Here is a 17,633-nt window from a genome sequence, read left to right as displayed (position 1 = left end):
TGGCACCATTCACCATTCCTTACCATCGCCTTCTCTCAATATCTGGAAGGTTTTGGGAATCAGCAAGATCTTTGAGAAATATAGGTGAATTTTCCTTGGGTCACTATTTCCTGAACTTTGTTGTAAATTACCTTGTATCAACCATAGTCCAGCAAGAAACAGATGATGTGCTTTAACTGGATAATTTGAGAAGAATTTAATAAAAGTACTATTTACAAAGGTGTTAGTAGGAAGTGGGAAAACCAGAAGGGATGGTGAAATTCCCTGGGGCTAGGGGCCAAGTCAGCTCATACTAACCAAGGTCTGAGAGGCTAGAGGAAAGAGCACTGGAATCCTGAGATTGACAGGAGCTGCCAGACCCTCAGACAAGGGAAGGTGGTCACTGGGCAGCAATCCTGTAGGGAGGGAACTGAGGAAGTAGATCCTCTAACCTCACTCTTCTTTCGGCCCTCATCTCCTGCTAGTGCTTCCCAATGAATGACTCCAACCAGAAGCCAGAAGGCAAGAGGCATATTGATGTGACCCAGGGCATAAAGCAGGACAGAGAAGGGTAGAGAATGGCTAGGGTGTGGGTGAAGAACCCCAGAGAGATATGGCACACACCATCATCACTTTTACCACAAGCAGGTACTCCCTGGAGTCTTCCATACTTAATCATTTTAACTCTTTTTTTAAAGAATGTTTATTTATTTTTGGGAGAGAGAGAGAGCACATGAGCATGAGTGGGAGAGGGGCAGAGAGGGAGACACACAATCCAAAGCAGACACCAGGCTCTGAACTGTCAGCACAGAGCCCAACGAAGGGCTCAAAATCATGAGATCATGACCCGAAAGTCAAACCCTCAACCAACTGAGCCATCCAGGTGCTCCGCATTTTAACTTCTTTAAAAAAATTCCTTAAATCACTTTTAAGTGTACAATTCAGTAGTTTTAAGTACATTCATACTGTTGTGCAGCCATTACGTCTTTCCATCTCCAGACCTTTTCATCTTCCCCAACTGAAACTTTGAACCCATTATGCAATTCCCCATTGCCTCTACCCCCAGCCCCTGGTAACCACTATTCTATTTTCTGTTGCTATGACTTCTACTCTCCGAGAATACCTCACACAACCACACAATATGTGTCTTTAGCATATTTCACTTAGCATAATGTTTTCAAGGTTCACCCATGTTATAGCATGTGTCAGAATTTCCTTTCTTCTTAAGGATGAATAATACTCCATGGTATTCATATGCCACATTTTGTTTATCAATTCATCCATCGCTGGACACCTGTGTTACTCCACCTTTTGGCTGTTGTGAATAATGCTGCTATGAACACGTGTGTACAACTATCTGTTCCAATAAATGTGCTTTGCAAGAAACTGCTGACTTGCTGATTCACTGTCCACAGTAAAGGCAGGAAGATGATATAAGCAACAGGCTGCAATTGCTCCATCTGGGCCAAGTTGCCTAGCTGACCCAAAGTCAGGGCTTGAGCCTTCGTCTACACTGTAGAAATGCAACAAAAGGGCAGGTGATGCACTGTGAATACTAATTATGCCTTTACTTTCTGCACTGTCCCCCACCATTGGTGGAAGCATAACATGAGTGCAGAAACTTCCCCCAATATGCAGGCTTGGCGTTCATTTTTATTTTTCAATACCCAAAGCTCCTTTTTCCTTTACTCCCTCCCTTACTCCAGCCAGGTTCCAGGCAAGGACCTCGCTAGAAGCAGTGTTACCCAGGGGCTATATTAGGGCTGTGCTTCATGTCCTTGTCACACATTTGCCATCCTGGGAGACACTGCTCAACACAGAGTTCTTCCTTGGTTTTCCCCATTGCTTATCACTGCCAAGTGTAGGTACAGTATGCTTCTATGGTCAAAATGCTGTTACATGAGTCTGATTGGTGTTTCACTGATCTGTTTTTCTCTGTCCTCATACTTTCAGTTTTGTCTTTGACTACACTCCTGTGCTTCTTTGCTAATAACTTCTTATTTTAAAGCACCATTAGACTCACATTTTATTTTCCTTTAGATCATTACTTTAAATGAAAAACAAGTTTTCCAGGGGCATCTGGGTGGCTCAGTTGGTTGAGCTTCCGACTCTTGGTTTTGGCTCCGGTCATGATCTCATGGCTTTGTGGGTTCAGGCCCTGCATTGGGCTCCATGCTGATGGTGCAGAGCCTGCTTGGGATCCTCTCTCTCTCCACCTCCCCAACTCATGCTGTCTCTGTCTCTCTCAAAATAAAGAAAAAGGAAAAAAGAAAAAAAAAAACTTAAGAAAAACCAGTTCCCCTTCTGGTAAATTAATACAATGATAACATAATAATGTTTAAAAGTCCAACTAGATGCTGTGGCTTGCTGAAGGCTCTCCACTTCTTCTCCAGGCCTGTCTTTTCCTTATTAAAAAGGGAAGATTAGCAAATATGAGATTTCAAAACTTTATTAACACCAGAGACTTTCTTCTTTATGTAATCAGTGAATTGAAAGAAAATGAAAACATAAACAGCAATCTTACCATAAACATGAGATTTAATGTTATTTAATGCTGGGTCTATGTGCTACCTTAAACCATCTTGCCCAGCAGCCCACACTTTGGGAGAACTGGCTTTAAGTAGGTGGGATGTGTGTGGGATTTGAAAAAAGAAAGAAACAAGGAATTCTGCCTGATGGCAGGGCAAGACCATCGGTCTCCCCTTTACACCCCTGCTGCTCACAACCTCTTTTGAGATCTTTCCACGAGCAGAGACAATTACAAAAGTAATTCCCTTTGACAGTTTGCCCCTGTCCTTAAATCGCATTACAAGAATGGTTTCCAGACCCTTCTTCCCTCTGGTTGCGCTCCCCTGAATATGTTCAGTTTGTGCCATAATCCCAGGACTGGGCTCACTATTTTCAGTCTTCCTCTTACAGAACATACCAAGAGTTCAGTTTTACATGTTCCTCATTATAATCCTCCACTAATTCAGCCCAAGAGTCACTTTAGGGTTCAACTGCAACTCTTTAACTTTTTTAAAGTTTATTTATTTATTTTGAGAGAGAGAGAGAGAGGGAGAGAACCAATGGGAGAGGGGCGGAAGGAAGGTAGGAGCAGGGGATCCAAAGCAGGCTCCAGGCGCCACGCTGACAGCAGAGAGCCTCAAACTTACAAACCGTGACATCATGACCTAAGCCAAATTCAGATGCCGACCTGACTGAGCCACCCAGGTGCCCCTCAATTCTTCAACTTTTAAAGAGCCTATTATTCTTACTGATCCTGCTTTCTCATGGAGTTGATTTTTTGAACCTGAATTAACTTTTCATATAACCCAATTCCATTACATGTTATTGTTGTAGTCTTTCCAACCTGTCAGGAATTACTTATATCCCCATTTAATCCTTGGGAACAGTTAGCTTTTGCTGCAAGCTTTATGTAATTTTTATATATGTATTTTTATATATAAATATATGTATATATTTATATATGTCATTTTTAAATAGATTCCCTTTTATATCTATATCCAAGAACTTGAGAGAAGTTCATGGGTAAAGCTCTACTTCTAGAAGCTTCCTTAAGATTAATCAATACTCTGAGTCTGAACCTTTGCATAGATTTCTAATCCATGTTTATCTTGACTACTTACCTATTATGAGAAAAGTTTTAATACTTAATATTTACAATGATACCCTTATTTGAGGGAGAGAGAGAAAAGAAATATAATGTGATTGAGTTTTAGCATGACTTCATTCCCAAGAGCTCCTCATAAGTCCTACTTAATTCCATAAATATATACAAGTGATGTTTCTAGTGATTTGTCCCTGGGCTTTGCTGAGAACACACCAAACTTCCTAATCTCTACTTTCAGGAATTTCTGCTTTCCCTCTTTTGGGTTACTGGAGCAAATGTAACTATCTTCCATCTTCTAACTTCTTTTCTTTGGGATTATTCAGTGATCACTGAACAAAGACCTCAGTTGCCCTATGAGGTATTTCTAAGGCAAGATTATAATTCAGGGTCTGGGTACCAGGAATCATTTAAAGCAGGTGGGTGATCTCTTCTCAATCTTGGTCTTCAGATTAATTTCCAAACCAAACCAAATAAAACACCTCCTATACATTATTATATATATATTTTTTTAAATTACAAAACCAATAAATGTTCATTTTAACAGGTCAAACTGTAGATATATAGGCTACCATGGCCCTGAGGTAATCCATGTTAATAGCCATATGTATGTCCTTCTACCTATTTCTCCATGTAAATACAAGTTTTTTAAATGAAAGTTGTTTTTTTTAACAAAAATGAAATCATAGCACAGCTATCACTCTACAATTTTCCTTAGTCACTTAACAATATGTCATGACTATCCCTCCAATTAGACACAGGTCTAATCTACTCTATGGATGTGTAATATTCCACAGTCTGGATATGCTATAATTTTGTCAACCATTTTCTTTGTGATGTATATTGAAGTTGTTTCAACTACAAATGATGCTGCAATAAATATTTGTGTGCATCTATCTCACATATTGGCACCTGCATTTATGTATAAATCTCTGCAGTGAGAATTGCTAGGTCAACAGATATAACAAAAGGTTAGTAATGCTGGATTACTTTCTTTTTTTTCCTTTTATAGTTTATTGTCAAGCTGGTTTCCATAGAACACCCAGTGCTCATCCCAACAAGTGCCCTCCTCCATGCCCAACACCACTTTTCCCTTCCCCCCACCCCCATCTGCCCTCAGTTTGTTCTCAGTATGTAAGAGTCTATGATTTGCCTCCCTCCTTCTTAACTAATTTCCCTTTTCCTCCCCCACAGTCCTCTGTGAAGTTTCTTCTGTTCCACATATGAGTGAAAACAAATGGTATCTGCCCTTCTCTGCCTGGCTTATTTCACCTAGCACAACACCCTCAAGTTCCATCCATGTTGCTACAAATGGCCAGATTTTATTCTTTCTCATTGCCATGTAGTATTCCATTGTAGAGATGGACCACATCTTTTTCATCCATTCAACAGCTGATGGACATTTAGGCTCTTTCCATGATTTGGCTATTGTTGAAGGTGCTTCTATGAACACTGGGGGGCATGTGCCCCTATGCATCAGCACACCGGTATCCCTTGGGTAAATCCCTAGCAGTGCTATTTCTGGGTGATAGGGGAGTTCTACTGTTAATTTTTTGAGGAACCTCCATACTGTTTTCCAAAGGGACTGAACCAGTTTACATTCCCACCAACAGTGTAGGAGGGTGTCTATTTCTCCACATTCTCGCCAGCATCTAGAGTCTCCTGATTTGTTCATTTTAGCCACACTGGCCAGCGTGAGGTGGTATCTCAGTGTGGTTTTGCTTTGTATTTCCCTGATGATGAGTGACGCTGAGCATCGTTTCATGTGTCTGTTGGCCATCTGGATGTCCTCTTTGCAGAAGTGTCTGTTCCTGTCTTCTGCCCATTTCTTCACTGGATTATTTGTTTTTCAGGTGTGGAGTTTGGTGAATTCCTTATAGATTTTGGATACTAGCCCTTTATCTGATACGTCATTTGCAACTATCTTTTCCCATTCTGTCAGTTGCCTATTAGTTTTATGGATTGTTTCCTTTGCCGTGCAGAAGATTTTTATCTTGATGAAGTCCCAGTAGTTCATTTTTGCTCTTGATTGCCTTGCCTTTGGGGATGTATCAAGTAAGAAATTGCTGCGGTTGAGGTCAAGGGGGTTGTTTCCTGCTTTCTCCTCTAGGGTTTTGATGGTTTCCTGTCTCACATTCAGGTCCTTCATCCATTTTGAGTTTATTTTTGTGTATGGTGTGAGAAAGTGATCTAGTTTCATTCTTCTGCATGTTGCTGCCCAGTTCTCCCAGCACCATCTGTTAAGGAGGCTGTCTTTTTCCATTGGATACTCTTTCCTGCTTTGTCAAAGATTAATTGGCCATACATTTGTGGGTCCAATTCTGGGACTTGGAGAACTACAGAGAATAGTTCTATATTCTATTCTATTGGTCTGTGTGTCTGTTTTTGTGCCAATACCATACTGTCTTGATGACTACAGCTTTGTAGTAGAGGCTAAAGTCTGGGGTTGTGATGATTCCTGTTTTGGTTTTCTTCTGCAATATTACTTTGGCTATTTGGGGTCTTGTGTGATGCCATACAAATTTTAGGATTGTTTGTTCTAGTTTGAGAAGAATGCTGGTGCAATTTTGATTGGGATTGCATTGAATGTGTAGGTTGTTTTGGGTAGTAAGGACATTTGAACAATATTTATTCTTCCAATCTATGAACATGGGATGTTTTTCCATTTCTTTGTGTCTTCTTTAATTTCCTTCATAAGTTTTCTGTAGTTTTCATCATACAGATCTTTTACATCTTTGGTTAGGTTTATTCTTTGATAGTTTATGGGTTTTTGCACAATTGTCAATGAGATCAGTTTCTTGATTTCTCTTTCTGTTGCTTCATCATTTGTGTATAAAAATGCAACCAATTTCTGTACATTGATTTTGTACCCTGTGACTTCAGTGAATTCATGGATCAGTTCTAGTAGGCTTCTGATGGAATCTGTCGGGTTTTCCATGAAGAGTAGAATGTCATGTGCGAGAAGTGAAAGTTTGACTTCCTCTTTGCCAATTCTGATGCCTTTGATTTCCTTTTGTTGTCTGATGGCTGATGCTAGGACTTCCAGCACTATGTTATACAACAGTGGTGAGAGTGGACATCCCTGGCATGTTCCTGATCTCAGTGGGAAAGCTCTCAGTTTTCCCCCATTGTGGATATTAGCTGTGGGCTTTTCATAAATGGCTTTTATGATGTTTAAGTAAGTTCCTTCTATCCCGACTTTCTCGAGGGTCTTTATTAAGAAATGATGCTGTATTTTGTCAAATGCTTTTTCTGCATCTATTGACAGGATAATGTGGTTTTTATCTTTTCTTTTGTTAATGTAATGTATCATATTGATTGACTTGTGAATATTGAACCAGCCCTGTAACCTAGGAATGAATCCCACCTGATCATGGTGGATAATTCTTTTTATGTGCTGTTGAATTCTATTTGCTAGTATCTTGTTGAGGATTTTTGCATCCAAATTCATCAAGGTTATTGGCCTATAGTTCTCTTTTTTTGCAGGGTCTCTGTCTGGTTTGGGAATCAAATTGATGCTGGCTTCACAGAATGAGACCAGAAGTTTTCCTTCGATGTTTATTTTTTGGAATAGCTTGAGAAGAATGGGGATTAACCCTGTTTTAAATCTCTGGTAGAATTCTCCAGGGAAGCCATCTGACCCAGGGCTCTTATCTGTTGGGAGATTTTTGATAACTGATTCAATTTCTTCACTAGTTATGGTTCTGTTCAGATTTTCTATCTCTTCCCATTTGAATTTTGGTAGTGTGTGTGTGTTTAGAAATTCGTCCATTTCTTCTAGGTTGTCCAGTTTGTTGGCATATAATTTTTCATAGTAATCCCTGACAATTGCTTGTATTTCTGAGGGATTATTTGTAATAAATCCATTTTCATTCATGATTTTGTCTATTTGGGTGCTCTGTCTTTTCTTTTTGAGAAGCCTAGCTAGAAGTTTCATAAATTGTTTATTTTTTTCAAAAAAACAACTCTTAGTTTCATTGATCTGTTCAACTGGGGGTTGTGGGTTTTTTTTTTTTTTTTGGATTCTATATTGTTTATTTCTGCCCTGATCTTTATTATTTCTCTACTCCTACTGGGTTTGGGGTGCTCTCGCTGCTCTTCTTCTAGTTCCTTTAGGTGTGCTATTAGGTTTTATATGTGTGCTTTTTCTAGTTTCTTGCAATAGGCCTGGAGTACAATGTACTTTGCTCTTAGGACTGCCTTCACTGCATCCCAAAGAGTCTGGATTGTTATATTTTCATTTTCATTTGTTTCCATATATTTTTAATTTCTTCTCTAATTGCCTGATTGGCCCATTCGTTCTTTAGTAGGGTGTTCTTTAACCTCTATGCTTTTGGAGGTTTTCCAGACTTTTTCCTGTGGTTGATTTCAAGTTTCATAGCATTATGATCTGAAAGTGTGCATGGTATGATCTCAACTTTTTATATTTATTGAGGGCTGCTTTATGTCCCAGTATGTGATGTATCTTGGAGAATGTGCACTCGAAAAGAAAGTGAATTCCATGGCCTCAGAATGTAAAGTTCTAAATATAGCTGTCAAATCCATCTGGCCCAATGTGTCATTCAGGATCATTGTTTCTTTAGTGATATTCTGTCTCATTGATCTATCCCTTGCTATAAGTGGAGTATTAAAGTCCCCTGCTATCAGCACATTCTTATGCATAAGATTGTTTCTATTTGTGATTGTTTTATGTATTTGGGAGCTTCTGAATTTGGTGCATAGACATTAGCTCTTCCTGATGGATAGACACTGTAATTTTTATATAATGCCCTTCTTCATCTCTTGTTACTGCCTTAACTTTAAAGTCCAGTTTGTCTGATGTAAGTATGGCTACTCCAGCTTTCTTTTGACTTCCAGTAGCATGATAGATATTTTCTCATCCCCTCACTTTCAATCTGAAGGTGTCCTCAGGTCTAAAATGAGTTTCTTATAGACAGCAAATAGATGGATCTTGGTTTTTTATCCATTTTGATACCCTATGTCTTTTTATTGGAGCATTTAGTCCATTTACATTCAGTGTTATTATTGAAACACGTGGGTTTAGAGTCATTGTGTCCTTTGTAGGATTCATGCTTGTGGTGGTGTCTCTGGTACCTTGTGTTCCTTGCAACATTTCCCTCATAAAGTCCCCCTCAGGATTTCTTGTAGGGCTGGTTTAGTGGTCCTTCAATTTTTGTTTATTTGGGAAAACCTTTATCTCTCCTTCTATTCTGAATGACAGGTCTGCTGGATAAAGGATTCTTGGCTGCATGTTTTTTCTGTTCATCACATTGAAGATTTCCTGCCATTATTTTCTGGACCTCTAAGCTTCAGTAGATAGGTCTGCACCTACTCTGATAGGTCTCCCTTTGTGTGTTAGGGCCCTTTTATCTCTACCTGCTTTCAGAATTCTCTCTTTATCCCTATATTTCGCCAGTTTCACTATGATATGTCATGCAGAAGATCGATTCAAGTTACATCTGAAGGGAGTTCTCTGTGCCTCTTGGATTTCAGTGTCTGTTTCCTTCTCCAGATTGGGAAGTTCTCAACTATAATTTGTTCAAGTACCCCTTCATCCCTTTTCTCCCTTTCTCACTTCTTATGGAATTCCTGTGATATGGATATTGTTCCATTTGATTGTATCACTGAGTTCTCAAATTCTCCTTTTGTGCCCCTGGATAAGTTTCTCTCTCTTTTTCTCGGCTTTCTCTTTTTCTATAATTGTGTCTTCTAATTCACCTATTCTCCTCTCTGCCTCTTCAATCTGTGCAGTGGCCACCTCCATTTTTTATGCACCTCATTTATAACATTTTTAATTCATCACAACTATTTTTAAGGTCCATAATCTTTGTAGCAATAGCATCTCTCGTGTCTTCCATGCTTTTTTCAAGCCTAGAGATTAATTTTATTACTATTGTTCTAAATTCTTGTTCAGTTATGTTGCTTATATCTGTTTTGAGCAGTTCTTTAGCTGTCACTTCTTCCTGGAATTTCTTTGGAGGAGAGTTCTTCTGTTTCATCATTTTGGCTAGCTTTCTGTCTCTTGTTAGTTTTAAAAGCTTGTTATGCACTCTGCACCTGCAAGTACTGCTGTATTAAAGAAGGCTCTTTGACTGTTTAGGGCCTGTTCATTCAAGAAGAGTTCTTTTAATGGTGTCCCTTGGTCTCTCTTGTTGAAACTTTGGTTATTTTATTTCCCTACTCGTAGTGATATTTGGGACTCTCCACCATGTGTACTTTGGCTTGTTTCTTGAGGTAGCCTGTGAGGAACTGGCGCATGCAATGATGAAGTTGAGAAGTCACATAGTCTCCCATCTGTAAGCTGAATATCTAAGTAAGCTGGTGGTATATAATTCAGTATGAATCTGGATCTGAGAACCAGGACATGATGATTTAAATCTCAGTCTGACAACTGTGGGTGAGACAAATTGTTCTCCTGAAACAGGCAAGCAGGAATTTAAAAAGGGCCATTTTTCCCTTTCTGACTTTTGTTCTAGTCGGGCCCTAAAAGCTGGATTACTTTCTAAACATGCCATACCAGTTCACATGTGGTCTGACAATGGTTCAAAGAAACTGGTTTCTTGCAATTACTTATTCCAGTATTTGTCTTCCTAAGATTAGTTACTCAAACCCCCAAATTTCTTCTCTGAAGTTACCATGGAGTGGTGTTCAACTGACTCCAAGTTGACCAACCCATACCCATGTGTGAAACTGAAATGACATTTTCCTTTAGAACAATAGGGGCCCGATACTTCATTACTTTTGAAAAATGGCATTCATTCAGACACCATAGTCTCTAAGCAGTGAAATCATTAGAAGGGATAAGCTATAAAGACCTTTAAAAAAATAAACTCCTATTTTTTATATTTATAAAACTCCACTCATTTAAAAAATTTCAGCCAATACAGAAACTTATGAAAGGGAATGTGAAAAACTAAAACTTCCTGAGCATTTAATATGTGCTAGGTAGTGTTCTAATCCCTTTATATAAATTCTTTTATTAATTGTCCCAGCAATTCCATGTACTACCTCATTTTATATAAGAGAACATGGAGGGAGAGGGAAATTAAGCAACTTGTCCATTATCATACAGCTGGCAATAGGTGAAATCAGGATTGACACCAAGCCATGTGCCTCTATCACCTGGGCTCTATGCAGCATGTGATACAGGTTAACCTGCTCAAGCTGGGTTTTAGCACTGTAACCAAATGATTTATTGAAATAGAGACCTCCTCAGCCTGACCCCACTCTGACCAACTAAAGTTACCCGCCATGTCCCCCATTGGGCTGAAGCCAGTATCCCTCTAAAACATACTGTGGACAATGTCACTTCCATGCCCCCACCATCCCCTTAGGTTCCACCAGGAATTCAGATAGAACTTCCAGTTCTATCTCTTCCAAGAAGACTTGCCATCAATACATGATTTCAGTCAGTATCTATGCTGCCTTGCAGTGGTGGTCAGTAGTTTACTGCACGTATGTCAGGCTTCTATAAAGAGATTGTAGGGTCCATAAAGGCAGGGTCTTATGTTTTCTCTTTGTGTCCTCCACATTGTAAGCATGTAATAAAAGTTCCTTGAATGGAATTAAAGGCAGCCTTCTAGTGATGTAGACAAAAGCAAAGAGAGATCAGGCTTAACTGATCTTAAAGGTTTAACTCCAATGAGGGGTTGGTATCTTTTCATTAGTGTCATAATGGACTCCATTTATTCATTTTGTTTTAAAATTTTGCCTACCAGTGTTACATTTTAACCTTTAGAAAGCTCTACAGGAGTAGGGTTCCTGGCTGGCTCAGTTGGTAGAGCATATGACTCTTGATCTTGGGGTTGTAAGTTCAAGTTCCACGTTGGATATAGAGATTACTTAAAAATAAAATAAAGTCTTAAAAAATCTCTATAGGAGGAAGCTGTGGGTGTATAAAAGCATAATATTGAAACATAAATCTTCTCAAATCTCACTGAGCCCTTGATCTCCCTGTTCAGTGGATCTGAGTGGCCTTCTCAGAGAGATATACACTGCTGCCCCCAGCCATAAACACACCTCTGACCTCACTTTTGGGCATCCTCAGGCCTTGGGATGACCATTACAGCTCACCTTTACCCCAGAGGAGGTTAGCTTCTTCCCCTAAGAGAGAGCCTGGAGGTGATGTGACCATCCCTGTGCCTGAGTTCTTCTATGTCCCAGGCCCTAAAATCCTCCTTATCCTCAGTATTCACCCTGTCACTTATGAAACATTAACTGTTTGCTTTATGGGGCCATCTGGTGTCCTGACAATAGCCCAAATACAAACTATCCAAAATAAAATCAACACCTCCTCCCAAATTGTTCCCCTCTCCTCAATGGCAGTAACCACCACACTGTCACTCAACATCAGGCTTGAAGCCTACGTTATCTTTGGCTCAAGACATTATAATGCTAAAAAAGAAAAAAAGTAATTATCCCTCCTCCTTCTTCCCTCCTAATACCTGACTTACACTTAGACACTATGTCTCTCAATTTCTTCATAATGTGTCTGGTATCTGTCCCTTCCTGTCTGTTCTCTCAGACATGGGGTAAGGCCCTGGATGTGGCACCAGTCTCTGAACTGGTCTCTTCCTCCAGCTTCTTTCCCTTCTAGTCTCTCGATTTACCTGTGCCAGATAACTCCTTCTACAAACTCTTTAAACTTTTCATTCTTCTGCTGCCAAATCCTCACTGGCTTCTCCCAAAGGCCTTAGAATAAGAGCTTCCTTAACTTCTTAACCTAGAATTCAGGAACTTCTATGCCTCAACCCTTATCTTTCTTCCTTGATTTCTCTCTTATTCTTTTCCAAAAGAAATTCTTAGATCCTCTGGGGTTGATCTATTACCATTATTATTATTGCATTCTTTAAACAACCCTTGCTTATTAGTCATCAAGCCACAGAGTGTCAGAGGAAGAAACCAGAGTCCAGAAAGGTTAAGGGAATTGCCTGAAGTCAAACAGCCAGTAGAGAAAAAACACAGTCATTCTCCCATTGTTTGCACTTCCTAACCTGGACTGCACTTCTATTGGACTTTATATAACTCTAAGTAACTCATCAATACCTGTGAATGTGAGCTTTAATAAATTTTCAAAGATTAACAAGGGACGGTGTTTATCTGGAAGTAAATTCCTGCTGCCACCTTGAAGCTCTGGGTATATAACATCTACCCAAGCCCATACCAGTATAGACAGATTCTTAGTTTGGACAGAACTGGAGAGTGGAGAGGTAGAAAGGGATCTAGGTAAATATCCAGGGAAGGAGAGCTCAGTATGTGAACACCCCTCTTCATGGCCCTGGAGTCAGATGGACTCAAGTGAAAACGCTCCTTCTCTCATGTAGATACCAGCCCCTGCAACTTCACAACTCCGAGTGCTCACCCAGCCCCTCTGGTCTGGACTTGAAACTCAGTCCACTTCAAACTCAAGATCATTCCTTTTCACTCTCTACCCAAGGTTCAGTTCAGAAGCTGCCCTCTGCTATATTTCTTCTATGGAGAGTACGGGGAAATGGGTAAAACTGAAGACAACCTGTCACAAAACCAGAATGTTCACTCATTCATTCATTCATTCACTCATTCAGCAAAATTTTGTTGTGAGCCTACTATGTCCAGGAACTATTCTGATGGCAATCCTCTTCATAATAATTACAGCATATTGAATGCTTACTATATTACAGGCATGGTTTTACATTTCATTAAACTCTCACAGCAACATGAGATAGGTTCTTTTTTAAATTGTCATTTTACATATGAGCAAGCTAAGGTGCAGAGCAGTTATGTAACTAGACCATTAAAGTGACAGTGCTGAAATTTGAACCCAAGTGGTCAACTCCAGAGCTCTGTTTTCTTAACCTTACACTTTGTTGATAAGGCATCCTAACACAATGTCTACTTATGCTATCCCCATCTCCTTCTTGTTTTTTAAATTTTGCCAGTAATGGCAAGCTGTCTGGCCATGTTGCATTAATGAGGATTTTACTAGGTCAGATGAAGTAACACAGTATAAATAGGAGGGTTTTAAAAATATGTGTATTTGTGTTTGTGATGAAGAAATGACAGGTGTTAAAATCATTTGAGAGCTACTGGAGGTTGAAATGGAGAAGAGAAATAGAAGGTATGTGGTGAATGATGAGAATCAGGTTACAAGAAACAAAATTCAGGGAAAAGAGAAGAAATCACATTGGAGAAATTAGGAGTGACTCATGTTTTCCTCTCGATATTTCAGGGAGGAACAGGCAAGAAGTCTGAGCTGTCCATAGGCAGGAGATGGGAACAGCAGACCCGAGCTCCTCAGCAGGGCCTGGAGAAACCAGAAAAAAGGACCTCTTTCCTGCGTCACACATGAGTCAAAGACAAAGTGTTCTAACTTCAACAGGAGGCAGAAACAAAACACTGGAAAGTGGAACTAGAAGTTTCTTAAATCCTAATCTAGGCCATGTTGAAATGTTAAACACCTGAGTTTAACAAAGATCTAACAATTACCAACTAAACACCAGGCACATGACACCATGTGGGATTCTGGGACCGTGGCAATAAGTAAGAATCTGCCCAGCCCTCAAGCAACTGGAGAGGAAGTGTGAGGGGAGATGGGAGCTGAGGGTGGTGGTCCCAGAGGACCCTGAGAGTCCTGGAGGGGACAGATTACTGCTGACCGAGTTGGGGTAAATGGCAGGGATGGTGTGGGAGGAGAGGGGACATTTGCACTAGTCTTGAAAGATGACTAGGACTCAGAGAAGAGGCTTGGGGGTGTAAAGGGCAATTCCGGGCCATTGAGCAACCGTCAGTTGGCAGGTGACAGTTGGCAATCATGTGCTGTGCAGAAGAGGACTCTTGGTAAGGATCACGTCAGAGAAGTGTACCAAAAGTGAAATAAAATCCCATGATCTCCAGGGAAATTTCTGAGTGGGAGACATGTGTCAGTGTATGAATTCCATGACAATTAGAAGTGAAACCACTGAGAGCATTGCTCACATTTTTCCGTCATCAAGACTTGTGGGGGAGTCTACAGGAAACCAGGGTGTCAAGAATATATGGGGAAGAAGTTGGAGAACCTCTAAGATGGACTGCTATCCCAAGCAATTCACCTCAGGCTGTCTCTCAGGTGTCTGGCTCTCTGTTCCCATCACCATCATATTCCAGCCCTTGGTACTTTACAACCCCTCTGACCCTTTCAATGGCTGACACTGTTCTCCTGGCTTTGTTCTCTCAGTTCTTTCAGAACGTGAACACTTATGAAACTACTAAACTCTGCCAAACTCTTGGTATGCACTGAATGTGGTCTCCCTCAGCACTGCTCTGAGTGTACCATTTTCCTGCTCACTTCCCATTGCCTTTTGATTAAGGCTTAGATTCCACAGCTTGTCATTAAGAGCCCTTGGTTCTCCTCCAGCCATGCTTTTCTTGTACCTTCCAGCCTAGGGTCTTTGAGTCACTTATTTTTTTTTTCCTGGATTGCTTCTGCCTTGCCTAACTCTGTCTTTGAAGGCACAGCTCAAAGTCAGCTTCTCCATGAACCTTCCTAATACCAGAAATAGGAAGTGGTATCTTCTGCTGAACCTCTGTAGGTCATATAGTGGTTTAAACCACTCATGTAATGCTTTCCACAGTGACTGACATAGTGCTTATTTGTATATACGTCAGGGATCCAGCTACATCTTAAACTATTTACACTTCACAAGAAGCCTATTTACAAATGGACTGAGGACTCTTCTGGGCAAAAATTAACCCTCAGAGGAGCCAGGGGAGCTTGACTTAGTAAGGACTTGGTGGGGAGGGGGGCAGGGTGCTTATGATTCATATCTCTCCTTTGCTAGAGCTTGAGTTCCTTCAGGGCAGATACAATGAATAATTGACCTATTGAAGCATGTGATGTCCAGCATAATGCTTGACAACAAGTGAATATTTAATAAGTATTCATGAGATAAAAGAATATTTATTGTTGTCTCCTGAAAGCAAATCTCACTATTTGCCAGGCTTTATTGCTAAAAATATTGCTATAACTCAAAGATTTTCTTTTCACATGTGTGGATCTCTAGTGTGGGGACATCCATATCATGTCAAGAATTTTCCATAGACTGAGTAAATAAAATGTGTTGGACCTACATATAATGCCATATTTTAAATACATAAAGATACCATCGTGGTTGACTTTAAAAATCTACAAATACATCTAAAACAATACCTCATAGGAATCCAGATATCTTTTCCCATTATATACACCATTAGATAATAAAAGCACAACTTCTACCATGTAGAAGGTCTGATCCTTTTAAAAACAAATGCACACACATTAAAAGAAATTCTCATTGTGAAGAACCTCTGTTATGTACTGCATATGTATACAGTAGCCCTGCTTAGGGAGACCTCTAGCTTGAGGGGTGGCACCACATCCGGGTAACATTGAGTCTCAACTTAGGGTGTACATACTTTTTTGTTGTTTGTTTATTGCTTTATTTATTCTCCACAACAGCCTTCAAGGGTTGACAAAATAGCAACTGAATTTCTCAAAATTGACAGGGGAGAAATATATTGTGAAATATTTGGGAAGAACAGAAATCAAACAAGAAAGGAAATAATCAGTGTAATTTCAGAAAAAAAATGAGGAGAGAATGTAAGAACTATATATGGGACACAGTGAACAGTTAGTTCTATGAAGCACAGAATTGGAATCCTAAAAGGAGAAGAAAGAGAAAAGACTCTGAAGAAAGTTCAAGCAGGGCAAGGGGACAGAAGGTGATGGTGAGGTGAGTGGATATCTTAGCTGGGATGGTGACATTGGAGCTGAGAACTGAATGGCCAGAAGTCAGCAACTGTAAAGACCCTAATATAGAAAGAAGCTAGGTATACTTCACAGATACCAAAAAGAGTAGTGTGGCTGAAACATGATAAATAAGAATGAAATCAGAATGAAATGTGGTTGAAGGACAGGCAGGCAGGGCATTTGTGACTTATAAGTGTCCAGAAGAATAAGATTCACCAAACATGCTTTTGTTTCCCCACATTTCCCGATCCTTTTAATCAACAAAGCACAAAGTGGATTATAAAGTGGGTCCACTGAATACTGCTAGTCAGTGAACTATGGGCAGAAGTGACTTTTATCCAATCTGGGCCAAAACATCAAAAAGTTAGCACAGGAATGTCAAGCTGTTTCTTTCTTCAGGTGACAGAGCCAGGTGGTCAGAGTGAATTGAATCACAGAGTTGTAACATGAAGACAATTACCCTCATGAGTCATGCAGACTGGCAGTAGACTTTAAGAAATAAACCTTAGTGCTATTAAGTCATAATAAGTTCATCCTGTCTAATATCACATGGTAAGAAGTTTGGATTTTACTCTAAGTATAATGGGAAGCCATTTGAAATTTTGAGCAAGAGACATGTTTACATGACCACTATGCTGTGTGTACAACAGATTATGGGGAAGAGAGACAGGAGAAATAAGGGACCAGTTGTAAGTCTATTGAGGTTAATCCAGGTATGAAATAATAGCTTGAAATTAGTGGTATCAGTGAAGGGGGTGAATTGAATTCAGGATGTGTTTTGAAAATAGTACTAAGATAAATGGAAAGACTCCAAGGTTTTGGGGATAGGCAACTGAGTGAAAAATAAGACAGAGAATAAGGTAAGGTGGTTGGGGTGGGAACCAAAAGTTATAAAACTTTTTGGGTTTAAATATCTCTTCCAAGAATAGGAAAGAAGAAAGACAGAGTACTTCATAACTCTTTATACAAAGTCATCATAACTCTCATATCAAACCTGGCAATGATATTACAAGATACATAGATGTAAAAGTCCTAAAAAATATATATATATTTGCAAATTAAGTTCAGATATAGGCAAAGAGGAAAATACAACATAGTAAAATTGGATTTCCTCCAGAATGTATGGTTGTTTTAATATTCACATATCTATTAATGTAACTTATTAACAGAATAAGGGAAAAAATAATCTCCATAAATGCAGAAAATCATTTAATGAAATTCAATACTCATCCCTGATTTTAAAAAAAAAAACCTTCAGCAAATTAGGAAAAGAACTTTAATCTGAGACAGGTATTATAAAAA

Source organism: Crocuta crocuta, unplaced genomic scaffold, assembly GCF_008692635.1.
Source record: "Crocuta crocuta isolate KB4526 unplaced genomic scaffold, BGI_CrCroc_1.0 scaffold87, whole genome shotgun sequence".
NCBI lineage: Eukaryota > Metazoa > Chordata > Mammalia > Carnivora > Hyaenidae > Crocuta > Crocuta crocuta.
Note: the sequence above shows the minus strand (reverse complement) of the source record.